The sequence below is a fragment of the Balearica regulorum genome, chromosome 1 (assembly GCF_011004875.1).
Source record: "Balearica regulorum gibbericeps isolate bBalReg1 chromosome 1, bBalReg1.pri, whole genome shotgun sequence".
NCBI classification, from domain to species: Eukaryota; Metazoa; Chordata; class Aves; order Gruiformes; family Gruidae; genus Balearica; species Balearica regulorum.
This window is the reverse complement of record NC_046184.1, coordinates 126,183,542-126,196,422: the sequence shown is the minus strand read 5'-3', so window position 1 is coordinate 126,196,422 and position 12,881 is coordinate 126,183,542.

The following is a 12,881-nucleotide window of genomic DNA, read 5'->3' as shown; positions in this document are numbered from 1 at the left end:
TACTGTAGTCATTGAATATTCATTAGGTAGGTCTGTATAATATTGCTAGGGTTTTTAAATATGAGTTTTCTTTAAAGAATCCATATGTGCTATTGGAAGTATCCCAGTTTTTACTTAAAAAACCAGAACTGTTACCCCCTTTCCCAACACTTTCTGACATTTGTAAGGCAATGGTATCTTAGCTTTTATCTGGTTTTGAAAGAGAACTCTGAACTGCATCTTTCAACTCATGAAAGAATCTGGCCATTGATGAAGATATTATTTTTTCTAGTTTAAATATAAAGTTCTTTCTGGTGCAGCTTGGTCTAGTTTTAAAATACTGTGCCTTTTCATGTGCTCTCTTACAGGTGTTTCTTAGTACTGCTAGAGCTGGAGAAGCCCTCATCCTTGGGGTATTGAGCTGGCAGGAAGCATAATGCCTTCTTATACCACCTGTGAGACTGTGATGTATAATTTTTATGTCTGTTTGACTTAACATGCTAGACTAGGAGAAGGATCCAAGTCAAGCTAAAAGACTGCATTACTGGTAAATGTCAATTGGAGAGCCAAGACAGCCTGGATCGCCTTAGAAACATTATGGTATCTCCTGGCTCTAAGATGCAATGGGAAATTCGAAGACATGGCATGAGAAGAAAGCTTTCTAAGATTTAAATGTATGTGTCTCATCCTGCAGGGAGTGAGCTCTTTTGTGGCAAATGAAAGCCCATTGGCAGAGAACTGACACTGTAGTCTGTTTGGTATAGATTACCGCCTTGGCAAATAAAATCCCTTCACAGGACAGTCTCCCAGTTAGCCAAGCCCATTGCAGACATCAGTTACTTCATCATCTCTCCCAACTACTAATTTTTAAGATTAAGACTTACAACTACTTTTTTAATTACAGCAGTCATGCCTTATATGAATAGCTTTTACATGCATTTGACATCTCTATCCTCAACCCATTGTGTGAACAGAGTCAAATTTATGAATTCCTTGTTGTTTAACAGCTGGACTATGGTTGTCTTAAGCTCCTTTAAGCGAAATCACATCCATTTGTCAGAACTGGGACTGAGTAAATTGAAAGAGAAAATACGGTTAGCAGCTGAGACCAGAAAAGCTTCAGTCTTCCCTGTGCCCTTCTTATGACGTATATTATAGTCATATTTTGTTATATACTCTAAAACTGCTTCAGCTTCACCTGTCTCCATGACCTAGAGACAATGGAAGTCAGCATCTTGACCTTTCCATATTTAAAATTCTTAACACATGCTGAAAAGCAACATTTTTTCCTCCCTGATTAATGAACAATGGGAGAAAAAATCTGAGAGACTGTAAGCATTATGACTAACAGAAGTAACAGAAATATGTATATATATATGTAAAGCTAGGAAAACAGAATGCATTTTCTGTACATTTTGCAGTTGAATTTTGATCTAGTTTATCCAATCCTCTAAATAAATACATTGGTTTGGATCATTATCCACTTGGGAGAATGCCATAAAAATATACCACTAGTTGACTTACAGAAAGGAAAATATTACAAATTATAAACTGAGCACAGCTGGGCAATATCCTAGTGGGAGCAATTATTTCAGCACTATGAAGGGCAGGAGATTACGAACCCTGAAATGAAGCAAAGCAATGACCTTTCTTCACTAGAAAAAGTCTTGCTCACTAAGTCTTGCCTGAGAAATGGGTGGTAACACAGATTGATATATCAAGCTGCAAACGCCATAATTAATGTGAATGACACTTCTTTAGATTTAGGGGAATCAGCTACTGTTAAAGGTGTTTTGTCCTGTAGGAGATGGGAACTGACATTGGGGCTTTGAATGAATACTTTGCTCAAGGCATCCAACATCACCTTGATAAGTACAATTCCCTCATCATACAGCCTTTCACACAGCCCCTTTTATGTTTTCAGTCATAGCCATCAGAGACTAGTAGTGGTGCTGAGGGACATATATTAACTCAGAAGCTCATCATCTAATATCTCCCAATATGCATTTAAATGGCTTCCTTATCTTTAACAACAAAGATTTTTATTGTAATTCTCTTTTCCTGTTTATTTTGTAAATGATTAAGGAGAATAAAAAATACTCTAATAAGAAAATCATCATAGGCAGTGATGTTACTAATCTAGTTAAACTAGTGTTACTACAAACCCACCATATCAGAAGTCAAGTATTACTGCATACAGCACAGTCAGTTTCTTTCTGTAGTGTGTGCTTCCATTGATTAAAAAAGTATCTTAGATTACCTCCATAGATGTATTCCAGCAAAATTAAGTAGAAATCTGAGTACTTAGGCTGTTTGCATTGCTTCTCATTTTTTTCATAACCTCTGCTGTGACATAGCTTGCATAAGAACTAATTCACTTCTAGGTCTATTACATAAAATGAATATTCACCTATGGAAACACTCATGAAAATTCTAGTTTGATAATGGAAAAGAAAATCTTAATCAAGAGGAAAAATTATGATTAATAGATATGGAAAAATCTCAAATTCTGGAATCTTAAGCAATACTTGGTATGTAACACGCAGTCCTCATAAGGCCTGCCAAATAATGAATTTGGACCCTAGGTAATGGTCCAATCCACCTGCTTTTTACCATGGCCTGGAAGGATAAATGCCAAAATGCAGTATGTCTGAATGCTCCTTGGATAGCCATCCATATCAAGTATCACCTGTTTTGATACAGGAAATTATTTCCAGGATAGAAATGCTGTATAATCTAGACATAGATCAACCTAAAGTACTTCAAAATATTCATAGAAAAGTTAGTCATGCTGGGGAAAGATACTATTTATTTTGTGTGTGTGTAATAATCTAGTGATATGAGCAATAAAGCAAGTGAAAGAGTTGATCTATAGACCCTTTTCACCCTGAGTAGTTTTGAAGCAAAGGGTCCCATACCTCAGCAAGAGGTACTAAACACCAGCCTCTAGGTAGATGCTGCCTGGCAATGGTCTTGAAACTACATGGTCTGAATAGTCCACTAATGAGTCAGGAGACAAAAAATGGAGTACGCAGTATGTATACAGAATATGTGGCCAGCACTGCTGTAGGATTTTCATATTTTAAAATGTAAAATCAGTGATACTGTATGCCACCTTTCTTGGAGTTTATTGACTGCTGCTGCCACCAGACTAGATGTTTTAGTAGAAAGTTTTGGTAAGTATAAGTCTTTAATTCCCACTCCCATTTCCAACTTTTCCTTATCACAGCGTACTTGTAGCCAGTTCTCAGGAAGTAGATTGAAGCTGCCAGTGTAAACTGCAAGGAGAGAAGATAGGGAGGAAAGGAATTTCCTGCATTTCTTTCTCAAATAACAAGTAAACATTAAGAATATAGGAAATACAGGGAAAAGAAATCACCAAATTCTTTTAACAAAGGGCATGGCATTTGATGCTGAGAGGTAGGAAACCCATTTTATAGTACAACTAACAATCTTCAGTCAGCTAGTGCCTCTTTCCAGGATAGTTTGAGTTGTTTATCCAGTATCAGAAGCTTTCACATTCTGGGTCATACAATCTGAAACTCCAGCTCTCCAGTGAGATTCAGGCTTCTTCCTACTTGTTTGCCTTCTGCCCCGTGATGCCTTTCATAAATATGACAGCCTGAACGTCCCTGTTAAATGTGTCCTCCTGTCTCTGCCTTCAAGGAGCTTCAGTCATTTCATATGGGTGTTTAAGTCTCAGGTGAGGAGTAGGGTAGGAGGTACTTCTAGAATAGAAAACTGCTCTTACAAACCTTTGTAAAAGGACTGTCTCATATCCTTTGGTTGTTCTTATTTGAAAGAGAGATAAGGAGGCTAGACCTTGCCAGCATTCCATGTGGGTTTCCTTGATATTTAGGAACTTCCTAATGTTAGCATACAGGTTGACAAGGTTAGCATGTACTACTGACCATTGCCTCTTGCCCCAGGGAACTGAACTTATTGTTCCTCCAATGCAGCACTTAAAGGATAGAGATGGGGAAGGAAAACCAGTGGAGGAAGGAAAACATGCGGAGGAATGAGAACTGGTAGAAGAAAGAACACAGTAGCTTGGACTAGTCCTTCCCACATTGTCTCCTATAGTAGGGCTGCTGTTCACAGCTGGGGTTGTGAAATAACATGGAATTATAGAATCATAGAAAATCTCAAGTTGGAAGGGACCCATAAGGATCATAGAGTCCAGCTCCCTGCTTCTCGTACGACTACCTAAAGCTAAACCATATGACTAAGAGTGTCATCCAGATACTCCTTGAACTTTGACAGGGGAGCCTATTCCAGTGACTGAACACTCTCTCAGTGAAGAACCTTTTCCTAATGTCCAATCTGAACTTCCCCTGATGCAGCTTCAATCCATTTCCTCATGTCCTATTGCTGGTCACCAGAGAATGGAGATCAGCATCTCCCTCTCCCCTGCCCCACTTGAGGAAGTTGTAGACTGCAATGAGGTCACCCCTCAGCCTTCCTTTCTCCAAGACAAACAAACCAAGTGACTTCAGCCACTCCTCATAAGTCTTGCCCTTGAGATTTTTCACCGTCTTGGTCACCCTCCTCTGGACACACTCTAACAGTTTGATGTCCTCCTTATATTGAGGTGCCCAAAACTGCACACAGTCCAAGGTGGGGCCACACCAGTGCAGAGTGAGACAATCACCTCCCTCAACCGGCTAGCTATGCTTTGCTTGATGCACCCCAGGACACAGTTGGCATTTTTGGCTGCCAAAGCACACTGTTGGCTCATATTCAACTTGCCATCAACCCAAAACCTCAGATCTCTTTCTGCATGGCTACTCTCCAGCCTCTCATCTCCCAGTTTGTATATATAATTAGGATTGCTCCATTAGTCTCTAGTCAGTCTGGATCTCTCTGTAAGGCCTCTCTACCCTTGAAGGAGTCCACAGCCCCTCCTAGTTCAGTATCATTGGCAAACTTACTTAATGTACATTCAATTCAATTCCATTCAATTTTTAAAAACATTGAAGAGAACTGGCCCTAAAATTGAGCCCTGGGGAACCTCAGTGGTGATTGTCCACCATTCTGATGTAACCCCATTTACTAGAACTCTTTGAGCCTGACGCATCACCCATCGTATTACAGACTTGTGCTAGCTGCGTGCTGGACATTTTATCCAGAAGGATACTGTAGAAATAATATCAAAATCTTTGCTAAAATCCCAAACCACCACATCTACTGGCTTCCCTTGGTCAAATAGATGGGTGACCTTATCATAAAAGGAAATTAAGTTGGTTAAGCAGGACTTTCCCCTCATGAACTTGTGCTGGCTATGACCAATGGCTGCATTGTCTCTCAGGTGTTTTTCAATAACTCCTAGAATAAGCTTCTCCGTAATTTTACCAGGCACTGAAATGAAACTGACAGGCCTGTAATTACCAGGGTCTTCCTTCTTACCCTTCTTGAAAACTGGGACAACATTTGCCAGCTTCCAGTCAACTGGGACCTCTCCAGACTCCCAAGACCATTGAAAAATAATGCAGAGAGGTCCCATGATGACATTGGCCAGCTCTTTCAGTACCCTGGGATGAATCCCATCGGGCTCGATAGATTTACACACATCCAGCTGGAGCAGCAAGTCTTGAACAAAAGTTCCACCTGGCTGGGTCTGCTGGGAGTTTACCACCTCCCCAGTAACAGTCTTCCCACACAGGGCTCTGGGGGTCCTAGGGTGCATCCTCAGTGTTGAAGACAGAGACAAAGAAGGCATTAAACATGTCTGTTTTGTCTACATCCCAACAACTTTTGGCTTTCCTTTTCATGGGTGAAAAAAAAAAAAAAAAAAAAAAAAGAAGCTGCTAGAGCTGATTCATCTATCCTATCCTTTTTTATTCATTCATTCCTCGCTCTCCTTCCCCACAAGAAGAATGAGAGGAAGAAATAGCTGGGACCATGAATTCACTTCTGCCCTTTGTTTTCATATAGAAGACCTCGCCCCTTGCTCTCAAATTGTGTTTGAGATTTTATGAGTGCCTTTAGCAATCATGAGTGTCATCCCTGAAGCCCAGAGCAAAATCTGCAATGACTTTCAACTTTGGCTCATGCCAGGCTTTGACGGTGACTTCAGCTGTTCACCCTACACTTTTTCACAATACTGGGGGCATAACTGAAGTCCAACAAGGCCACGTGCAAGGTCCTGCACATGGGTTGGTGCAATCCCAAGCACAGCTACAGGCTCGGTGGAGAATGGATTGAGAGCAGCTCTGAGGAGAAGGACTTGGGGATGTTGGTTGATGAAAAGCTCAACATGAGCTGGCAATGTACACTTGCAGCCCAGAAAGCCAACCGTGTCCTGGGCTGCATCAAGGGAAGTGTGACCAGAAGGTCAAGGGGGGTGATCCTGCCCCTCTACTCTGCTCTTGTGAGACCCCACCTGGAGTAGTGCATCCACCTCTGGGGGCCCCAGTACAAGAAAGACATGGAGCTGGAGTGAGTCCAGAGGAGGACCACAAAGCTGATCAGAGGGCTGGAGCACCTCTCCTGTGAGGACAGGCTGAGAGAGTTGGGGTTGTTCAGCCTGGAGAAGAGAAGGCTCCAGGGAGATCTAATTGTGGCCTTCCAGTACCTGAAGGGGGCCTATGAAAAATAGAGAGGAACTGTTCACAAGGGCAAGTAGTGATGGGACAAGGGGTAATGGGTTTAAACTAAAAGAAGGTAGATTTAGAATAGATATTGGGAAGAAATGCTTTACTGTGAGGGTGGTGAGGCACTGGAACAGGTTGCCCAGAGAAGCTGTGGAGGCCCCATTCCTGGAAGTGTTCAAGGCCAGGTTGGATGCGGCTTTGGGCAACCTTGTCTAGGGAAGGTGTCCCTGCCTATGGCAGGGGAGTTGGAAATAGATGGGCTTTGGGGTCCCTTCCAACCCAAACCATTCCATGATTCTATGATTCTATGATATGGTAATACTGTGGAAGGAAGAAGGTGGTCAATTATTGAATAGAAAAGGGAGAAGAGAAGATCCAAAACAAGTTCAACACAGCTCAAGGGAGAGAACCAAATTTCTGACTTAAACGTACTGAATATGAACTACTTCTAAAGTATAATGCTTACTTTAGAAAGATTAGATTATTTCCCATGTTTCTTATCAGTCTGATGACCAACATATATATTATTTCACTTAAATACACTGGATCCTACTAATTTTTATTATAACTTTTATGAATTTCATGGATCTTATTCGTGTTTACATCATGGCAATGAACTGAAACAAATTACGACAACAATAGTGACTGCACGTAAACTGGCTTGTGTGCTCAAGATGATTGAGTGCAGCAGGTGACTGGAGATTTTGAAGGTGCCTTAAATTTCTCTCTTAATATTGTGAAAAAAGAAACCTCTGTTTTCTGCCAATAGATATGACACTTGTTGGTTGGCTGCCTGACCAAATATAGTACAATCTAGATTCTTTATTGTATCTTGTGTGTTTCTTGGTTTTCTTCTTCCTTTCTTCCTCTCTGCAAAGTTTGTAAAAAAGAAACTGGAGAATCACGATTTTTTAAAAACAATTCTGAATATTTTTTTACCTATTCATATGTTTCTTGGTTTTACTGTCTAGAAGATAAAGCATATCTACACATACTTTTCTGGGTATCTGCTTCTATTAGCTATCTCTTCACTGCTGATTAGTCCACTCTATGTTCAGTCCTGTGAACTGAAGGTGAATGTCTGGAAAACACAGCATATGCTTTTTCTTTTTCTTGGTGTGGAGACCAGCTGCAGAGCTGCTTCATAATAACACATGGAGAGTCCTCTAAATTACCTACAGTAACCCAGCAAGTATTAAACCCAGCAAATTTTCCACTGATGTAACATTATGGTGTTTCCAGAAATTCTTTATACTGGAAAGCAGAGACCAGAGGGAATCTAATGGCAGAACTGGCTAGTGTAGAGCAGGGAAGCACTGCTGACACAAGACAATGCTATAGGAAGGTATGAGCTGAGGGAAGGGAATCACTTCCCTGAAGTTATATGTACCCTAACGAGCAGCTGTGATGACTTAAAGTTAAGTCTGTCTGATGGGCAGGTAAGCATCAAAGGCAACATTATCCTAACACAGTCTTCATTATTTTCTGAGACGCTCTTGCTTGCTTTCAACTTAGTAATGTGTCTGCTTGGATCTGAACTTCAGTGAGGAGACTTGAATTCCTCTTGGGTAATCATGAGGAAGATATTATAGATGCAGTGGTAATATGTGTACACTTCAGCGGGTTAAGTACTGCTGAATTACTATTTAAACATTAGCTAGGCTTTCTCCATTTTTCAACCAAGACTGCAGAACAGAGTCTAAGAACTGAATGGAAGGAACACTTTAGGGAAAAAAAAGAGAGAGAGATTAGGTTGATAATGATTGTGGAAATGAACCTGAATAGCAGGATCCTCAGGTAGCACATATTGAAAATGCTGTCAATGGCAATGAAACTAAGAGCAGAAATGTCAGCAAGGAAAATGAGCAAAAAAGAAAGAGGTAAGAAGGGAAACAGGCTGAAAGAGCACCTATAAAAAGTGTTTCAAACCCATTGGTTGGTAAATTCACTATCTATTGGGGATGGTTGGGTATCAAAATTACTAATGAAATTGCTGAGGTTTTTTTCTTTTTTCTTTTTTTTTTTTTTTCATACTGAGTTGAATTACAATCACAAAGCCATTATTACATTACTTAATGTGAATAAATCATATTCCTTTCCTGTTAACTCTACACAAATGAGCAGGCATCCAAACCAAATAATAAAAAAAAAGGATTAAGGGTCTTCACTTAGAGTCTTGCTCACATATGAGTGCTGGTGTTGTGTTTTTTGCTGAACAGTAATGTCAGGAAATAGAACCTATTCTAGATGTCACAGGTTTTCTTGCGTTCATACTAATTGGACTACAATCCACACCAGAGAAACTTGTTGGCAAACCTTATCCAATATATGCACTTTTCAGTAGGTAAGACTTAGGTAAGCTCTTAGAAAATCAGACAGTCATGCAGAGGACCTGAAAGATTTATGCAGAAATATTCTGCACGTCGGAATTTTTTTTTTGCTAGAAACTGCTGAGGGGATATAGCCCAGGGCAGTGGACTGTAAACTAGAAGACAGGACTGCCAGCAAAAGTCAAGCCAATAACACAAGAGAGGGAAAGAAAGCATATCTAATTTCTTGCAGTCCTGAATTAGACTTAATAAAGCTACTGTTATGAAATCACTCTAGTGTAATCTGTCTATACATCCCTGACGGTTTGCCTCATTTCCTTCTCTAACCAAGAACTCTTCAGGAGAGGGCCTGTTTTTTCATTTTGTGTTTGTATAGGACTCACAAACTGGGTTTCAGATCCTGAGTGGGGACTCCTAGAGGATACTGCAAAACTGAATGAAAATAACTGAATGAAAAATATCAGTGATGATGATAATAATAATAATCCAACACTAGAACACTTAAAGACATAATCGAGTTACATTTAAAAAGTACAGAAGACTCATTTCTTTTAGACTTGACTTTTCAGAAGACCATCATCCCTAGAGCAGAACAGTAGAGAAAAAGATCAGGTTAGACTATATTATACGAGCACCTCCCCCACTTTGTCATTCCAGAAACTTCTAAGTGCAAAAAACCACTAACCTAAACAGTGCTCAAACAACAAAGCTGAAACATCTCTCACATAAACATGGCACATGTAAACATATACAATTTATTTATACAGCACTATCTATACCCTTTTATGCAATTAAGTTTGTGAACCAGCTTTCAAGGGATCTTGAGTGTGCTTTACTAAATAAAAATTAGTGAACCTGTAGGCAGGGGTGCCTTAATTAACTAAACTTGGAATAGCTAAACTTATTTAAACAGTGCAACTTGATGCCCAAGACCTCACTTGTAAACTGTGTAGAAAGATTACAATTCAGTAACTGCAAAATAGGTAACTTTATAAATAAAAAGCATTGTGAAAACCAGTCTCTGAGACTATTAGAAGTACTATCTATTTAGAGACGATGAAGCTATAATCAGGTGACACTGTCTGAGGAATTAAAGTCTCTGGATTTTTAGAGCAGAGACTAAGACAAAATCCATTTTTCAAGTAAAAGCTATTGTTTGTTTTCTGTGTGTCAGTCTTTTGATCTTCTTGTTAGTAGATAAATCCTTTGGTCAGTAGCATTGGCCCCTGCATCACAGAAACACACTAACAGTAAATAGTACTTTCCAGCTCGTCAATCTGGGCACCAGTGAAGACTGAGATATATAGTACGTAAAGGCAGACACAAAAAATTAAAGAGAGATGGCCAATCCTTCTTATGACTAATGTTTTATAGCTCCTGTTTCATTTCTCTACTTGACCTGTGATCTCTCTTTTAAAGTTTCTATCTCTAGACCAAACAAAACCATAATTCATAAATTGTGTGAAAGAGAGTATCTTAACTTTAATTACCTAAAAGCCCACTTACATGACTCAGATCAGTTTAAATGGATTTTTAACTTCTATTTCATTTACTAAAGTCCTAGACCATTTTTTAACCTGTTTAAATGTCTCAGCAGATTCATATACACTATGTATTTACAGTATGCAAATGATCTAGTGGCAGCTTCTTATAAAGACTGACTTTTCTTGGTTCACAAGTGTTTGCTATTGCAATTTTGATATTATCCACCATGATGCCTGGATATCCTAATTACTCATAAACTTCAAAATTGATCATACATTTTCATCTTTTTATCTTGGGGAGGTTGAGATCTGTTTTCATGTCCTTTCTCTATTTTCTCCTGAAGGCCAGAAAGTCAGCCAGACTTCAAAACATGCTGTAAAAACTGGCAGCAAAGTAAGAGATTCCAGATCAAAGACTAACACACTCAAGGCTGAACACAGTCTCGAGTGGAGCAGAAGGTGGTAAGTTCCAGCATGTCTGCTGATATGGTCCCTGTGGTGGAACTGCCCTTCCAAATCGTAAGATTTCAAAAGACTCGTGTTTGATTTTCAAATACTTTTCAGAGTTTTAATTCCTGCAGATATTCCTGGCATCTTCCACCATTATCATTAAAGCATGAATATTTTTCTTTCATGCTCTAATTTAGCATAAGTCTATATTAGACTGAGCTATGAGTAACACATTTTAGTAACCCTCCAGTTTTTGTTTTAATCATGCTTAAACAGGGCAGACTATCAACACATTAACTATTTCTTCCCTCCTTTTACATGTGAATAAATAAGATTCAGAATTCCTTCTGCTTTTTCTTGCAACTCCTTTTTTTGCCTCTTTGGAGTAATTCCTTCAGTGAAAAGTTATAAAGGCAGTTCCTTGAGCAGCACACTTTTATGTGCTTGTTTTCCCAAGGTATTCTCTGTTTAAAGTCTGCTTAGTAGCTCATACTGCTGGTTTTCCATTTTTCAGTGACACTAATATGTACTCTCTCCTCTACCTGGTCACATATTCCCAAAAAACTTCCAGAACTTAATGTATCTGAGACTTACATCACTAGAATTGGTACGAACTGGCTGATGCATTCAACTACTAAGACAAAGCTAACAGAGTGATTGTGTAAGTTTCTTTCCTTGGGAAACACATTAACAAATACAAATGTACATTGGCCTCAAGTCTAGATGGCTCTCACTTTTCATATACAAAAGGTAAAAATAGCCAGAAAGTACACAGATGCGCACACACACACACACACAAAAGAAATTCTGCCTACTGCTTTCCCTTACCTGGCAGACCTGGACCTGTGCAGCCCAATCTTGTTCCATTTTGTACCCCATCAGCTGGACCCTCCATAGCTTACCACGAGTCAAAGGACTTCCATCAGTAAGCAGCAGGGGTTCAGAGCTCAGATGCTGTGCCCACCTTAGGTTAACAGCCAACTAGTCTGCTTGGTTGCAAAGAAATTGATCATTCTTTTTATTCTGAAAAGACAGTGGGTAACCTTAGATTTGAGCCGTTATTTTTAGCATGGTTTCCTAAGAAAATAGACCACAGTGCCTTTCCATTCCCTGACAACAGCCTGCATAGTCCATCTCCAGAGCGGTAGTGGTGTAGGGATCCAGTGCTCTCAGTAGATTGTATTAGTCAACTGCTATGAACAGAAAGCTGGCTTTAACTCCCATGCTTATAAGTTTTCCCCCTACTGTGCTCTGATTGCTTCAGCTTTTTGGCATAACTCAGTATGACCTGCCAGATGGCTTGCTCACAAAGGGAATTTCCTCTGCATCTTCAGGCAGCCTCTGGGATTTTTCCAATGACAACCCTCTTTTAGTTCTGGATATTTCTGGGCCCTTCCAGTTCACTTCCGATATGTGCAAAAAACACTGCTAAAATGCACATGTCTTCCTCATTCCTCCTCCCCTCAAACAAAACAAAATGGAATATTTTACAGCATTCAGGTTATATAAGCAAATTGCACAGTGGTGTCTTTTACAGTCAGCCAATATGGCTTTCTTTTTACAAGCATTACCTACCCCCTCAAAAGAAAAAAAAAAAAAGAAAAGAAAAACAAACAAACAAACAAAACCCCAAACCACAGGTAATTTGCACTAAACTCCAGTTATCTACATTACCAACTAAAGGCTGAGAAAACTTTGCTTACCTCTAAACCTATTGCTTTGGAAAGAATTAAACCATTTTTTCTAGCAAAATTTAAGAAATGCTTTGATTTCTGCCAGAATGCATTTCCTTAGAACTCACCTCCCTCTAAAGATGCTTCCTCATTTACTTCTCTTTGAAAAGTCCCACTGTCCTTTATGTTTTGTAGATGTCTTTGATGATTGGAAAGGGATGTCTGTAGTTTCTTGTGAGTGGACTTCTGGGCCACAGGGAATACCAACTTTGTACATTGCCATGTATTTGGAAAGCACTTCTCTTACAGTTGCTGTGCAGTTTTGGATTCAGTCTCACAATATGGATTTTGAAGGTTTTAATTTTTTTCTTC